The sequence below is a fragment of the Vicia villosa genome, unplaced genomic scaffold (assembly GCF_029867415.1).
Source record: "Vicia villosa cultivar HV-30 ecotype Madison, WI unplaced genomic scaffold, Vvil1.0 ctg.000485F_1_1, whole genome shotgun sequence".
In the NCBI taxonomy this organism is placed as follows: domain Eukaryota; kingdom Viridiplantae; phylum Streptophyta; class Magnoliopsida; order Fabales; family Fabaceae; genus Vicia; species Vicia villosa.
This window is the reverse complement of record NW_026705235.1, coordinates 194,800-200,206: the sequence shown is the minus strand read 5'-3', so window position 1 is coordinate 200,206 and position 5,407 is coordinate 194,800. Positions and strand designations below refer to the sequence as shown.

Sequence of the window (5,407 nt, the reverse complement as noted above, 5' to 3'; positions counted from 1 at the left end):
TAATATAATCCTTCTCACTAGGGGTTAGGGGTGGGAATAGGCCAGGCCGACTAACAGGGGCTTACGGCCCAGCCTACATAGGCCTAGGCCAGGCCAGGCTTTTTAGATAAATAGAAAAGGCATAGGCTTTTTTATAAGCCTATTTAGCTAGAAAGGCTAGGCCACAGGCCACATAAAAAGCCTTTTAACCCTAAGAGGCCGGCCTATTTAAGTAAATATGAATAATTTTATTATTATTATATTATATTTTTTACTTTGAATTAAAAATATAAAAATAAATTTTAGTTATCTTGAAGGAATTATGAAAATAAGATGAAAAGAATCTTATGAACAATGTCATAAGTTGTTTTGATAAATTCTCTCAAACAAATAATATCACAAAATTTATGCTACTAGGTAAACTTAAATAAACTAATGCAAACAAACATTTAATATCACTTATCTTTTAATCAGGGCCGGCCCTGGGCCAGGGCAAGCAGGCCCACAACCCAAGGCCTCCAAAAATCAAGGGCCTCATTTTTTTTTTGTAGTTGTATGAATCAGTCAAAGGGTGTAAATAACAATCAACAGGCCCAATCAACTATAAGCCCAACAAAAATAATAGCAACCCATTAAAAATAATAGCAACTCAACAAAAAATATAGATTTTCTTCTTTGAGTTTTTATTCCTCTGCAACTTTTCAATTTCCATCGATACCGTACCGTCCAATAGTTTTATCTCTTCACTTCTCCACCTCTAGCTCTACTCTACCACCGGCCACCGCAGCGCTGCTTTGTCGCCGTCACCCGCCACCACACTAAAACTAGTGAATCCATCACAGCTCCACCGTGCCCGTCTCCAAGGTAACGTCGTCATCTATTGCTCTTTGCTCTTTGCGATTTGCTTCAAAAAATTATTTACTGATAACTTTGTTTATTTTTTTCCTTCATTATGAAATTAAAAGTGTTGATTGTCTCTTGATGGTTTTTGTTGCTTGAGGATATAAATTTTTATTGATAAGATTGAGATTTGAGAGGGAAGAAATAGGTTTTTTTATTTTTTATTTTTGAACGGTACTATTATGTTGTTGATTGTTTTGACTGTGAGAGAGTGAGAGAAAGTGAAGAAGAAGATCATTATTATTTATTAGATTTAGTCATTTTATTGTTTGAGAATAGATACACATCATATGGTTTAATGTTTCACTATAACATGGTGGTGTTGGTGTACTTTTTTTATTGTTTGAGAATAGATACACATGATTGGTGTACTAATTTTATATTTCCACAATGTTGGTATTTTTTATGGTTTATTTTTTGGAGGCCCTGGATCATACATATGGTTTAATGTTTCACTATAACAGAATTTTTTTTAAAGAAAAATTAGTGATATACTGATATGTGATTCATTGTTTTGTTAATTGAAATTTTTTATTTTATTTATAAATAAATCAAGTTCATTGTTTTTATTTTAAACTTTTTAATATTGTTTTTTAAAAAGAAAATTTCTAAATTAAACTCTTATTATGAATTTTTTGTATCTATGAAATTTGTAAGTTAAACACTTAAAGATTTAAATGTTATTTTTTTTAGTAAAGTAAAAAAGCTAACTTTTTTATTTATCATTTCAATTGCAACGCTATGAAAAATACCGGCTCTACTTCAATGCTACGGGATTTATCGGTTCAACTTCAACATTGTGGAAATGATCAACTTCAATTTCAGGTTCTAAATTTGTTTTCATTATTCCTCTCTATGCCTCCTAAATTGCCTCCTAAAATTAGAAAGTTTGATTCTGGATGTGAGAAGCGTAAGAAAAAGAAAAGACTTGATGAGTTAACTCAATCTCAATCAGGAGCTCTTGATAAATTTATTATAAAAGAACCACAAATTTCTATTGAAAATCAAAATGTTGATGTTGGAATTATTGAAAATATGGAGGAAAATGGTGAAAATGTTGATGCTAATTTAGGTGCTGAAAATGTTGATGCTGAAAATGTTGATATTGAAAATGTTGATGCCGAAAATGTTGATAATGCTAATAAAAATGGTGAGGATATAGATATATTTGATCCAATAATATGGGATTCTCTTGAGTCTAGAATGATTGATTTATTAGCGACAAAAGGTCCTAAAAGAGATTTGTCTATAGTGAAGGGTCCTAAAGATAAATCATCTAGACGTTTTACGAATAATTTGTATACTAGAGTTTTACCAAATGGAGAGAAATGCGATAGAGATTGGGTTGTTTATTCAAAAAAGCTTGATAGAGTATTTTGCTTTTGTTGTAAAAATTTTAAAAGAGGGATTGGTAGAGGTCAATTAGCAAATGAGGGTTTTTTTACTTGGAAACATGTTGGTGAAAGACTTAAGGAGCATGAGATAGGCATGGAACATGTTCATAATATGGCTACTTGGTATGAGTTACGTAAAAGAATGCAAAATTTTCAAACTATTGATAAGACAACTCAAATGTTGATTGAGAAAGAAAAGGAACATTGGAAAAATGTTTTAAAAAGAATTATTTCAATAGTCAAATTTCTCGCTAAACATAATTTGGCCTTTCGTGGTTCTAATGAGAGATTGTACCAAAATAACAATGGGAACTTTTTAGGCTTAATTGAAATGTTAGCTGAATTTGATCCAATTGTCCAAGAACATGTTAGACGTATTACAGATGATAATGTTCATGTTCACTTTCTTGGACATAAAATTCAAAATGAGTTAATACTTTTGCTTGCTTCTTCAATTAAAAATGAAATAATTAGAAAAGTTAAACAAGCGAAGTATTTCTCAGTGATACTTGATTGTACTCCTGATGTTAGTCACTAAGAGCAAATGTCTTTGATAATACGATATGTGGATGTTTCTTCAAATTTTGTTAGTGTTGAAGAATCTTTTTTAGGATTTTTAAATGTGAATGATACAAGTGGTCAAGAGCTTTTTGATGTTTTACAAGATGAATTGAAAAAGCTTGATCTTGACATATTAGATGTGCGGGGACAAGGTTATGATAATGGGTCAAATATGAAAGGAAAACATCAAGGTGTACAAAAGAAATTTTTAGACATAAACCCAAGAGCCTTTTATACTCCTTGTGCTTGTCATAGTCTAAATTTGACATTGTGTGGTATGGCTAACTCTTGTGCTAAAGCTAGGAATTTTTTTGGAGTTGTTCAACGCATTTATACTATTTTTGCTAATTCTACTAAGAGATGGCAAATTTTGAAAGATAATGTAAAATGGTTGACTCCAAAATCATTGTCATTCACTCGTTGGGAGAGTCATGTTGATAGTGTCAAAGCTATTAAAACTCAAATGTCAGATTTTAGAGAAGCTTTACTTGAAGTGTCAGAAAAGGATCTTGATTCTAAAATAAGAAGTGAAGCTAAATCCTTAGCAACAAATGAGCTTGGTAATTTTGAGTTTTTAATGTCTATAATTATTTGGTTTGAAATATTATCTGCAATTAATGTGGTTAGCAAGCTCTTACAGTCAAGGGATATGGTTATTGATGTTGCTATGGAAAAAATAGCAGGGTTGCTTTCATTTTTTAAGGAATATAGAGAAACTGGATTTAAAAATGCCTTGAATTATGCTACAGAAATTGCTCTTGAATTGAATATTGATCCAGTATTTCCTCAAGGCGTATAATTCGAAGAAAAAGACAATTTGATGAGAATTTAAATACCCCACCAATTGAGCTATCTGAAGAGGAATCTTTTAGAGTTAATTATTTTCTTTATCTTGTTGATCAAGCTATTGTATCTCTTAATAAGAGATTTGAGCAATACCAACAATATGAATGTGTTTTTGGTTTCTTATTTACTTCTCAAAATTTACAATCATTAGACAATGCAACTTTAGAGTCTTATTATAGGCGTTTTGAAGAGGCATTGAAACATAATGAGCAATGTGATATTGATGGGAAAGAATTATGTAAGGAGTTAAGGTTACTAAGAGATATGTTGCCTGCAAGAAATATTGGACCTATTGATATATTAAGATTTTTGAAAGACATGGATTTTTTTCCTAATACACTCATTGCCTATAGAATTTTATTGACTATTCCTATGATTGTTGCCTCAGTAGAAAGAAGTTTTTCAAAACTGAAGTTGTTGAAGTCTTATTTGTGGTCTACCATGTTACAAGAAAGGCTTAATGGGTTAGCATTGATAGCAATTGAGAACGATTTGTTGGAGAATATACAATATGAAGACTTGATTGAAGAATTTGCTTCAAAAAATGCTAGAAGAGAGACTTTTTTTTAAGTAGCTAGAAGGTATTTTGATAATATTGATTAGAATATATTTTTTTATGTTAGTTACATGGATTAATGATTACTTTTGATGTTGTTGATGCTATTTATAATTTAAATAAATGATGTTATTTTTTTATTCAGGGGCCTATTTTAATTATTTTCCCGGGGCCTCTAAAATGTCGGGACCGGCCCTGCTTTTAATTTGTTAGTCTATATAAAGACGAGTTGAATGACTTATTTACAAATGTTCAAATGAAATAGGCTTTTAAGTAGGCTAATAGGCCAATCAGGCCTTCAAAAAGGCCGGGCCCAGGCCAAAAAAATAAGCCTATGATAGGCTACAGGCCAGGCTTAGGCTTTGAATATTAGAGCAGGCCAGGCTCAGGCTTGGCAAAGCCTAGCTCGGCCCAGCCTATTCCCACCCCTAGTAGGGGTGTTCAAACTAAACCGGTCCAATAGAAAAGCGCAAAATCGAAACTGCAAAAAACCACATTTGATTCGGATGTATTTATTTTCTAACAGAACCACACTGTTCGGTTCGATTTGCGATTTGTATTTTGCAATCCGAACCAAAGTAAACCAAAACGCATTATAATATAAAATCTTACTAATCAATATATATATATATATATATATATATATATATATATATATATATATATATATATATATATATATATATATATATATATGGTTCAATAATTTTTTTTGATAAAAAACTGAATCAATCCAAACCGCATTAGTTTGGTTTGGTTCGGTTTTATTTTTAAAAGCCAACTGAACCAAACCGAACCACGCGTTATTTTCTCTTACAGTTCAGATAATTTTTAGCGTTAAAATCGCTCAAACCGCATCGCGAACACCCCTACTTCTCATATATAGTTGAGTTTATTCGTAAACTATGTATAGTTGAAGTTCAGCTTAAAAAATGTGGTTAGACTTAACTCATCTCTACAAAATCGATTTATAGAGTGTGATTTACTTCCACTTATAAATACATGTTCGGACCATATATTATCCGGTGTGAAACTTTTAACAACAATTTTTACAATTTTTTATTTAATAATTTATAATTTTTATCTTGGTAGATTTAAATTTGAATATCTTAATTTTAATGACTAATCTAGTGATAAAAAACTGAGAATTAAGACTTATAAATTATATAGA

At 30.9% G+C, this 5,407-nt stretch overlaps 1 pseudogene; it reads left to right on the top strand.

Annotated features, from left to right (window-relative positions):
* The first annotated feature begins 1,620 nt into the window (after positions 1-1,620).
* On the top strand, positions 1,621-4,250 carry LOC131628837 (uncharacterized; annotated as a pseudogene).
* The last annotated feature ends 1,157 nt before the right edge of the window (positions 4,251-5,407 follow it).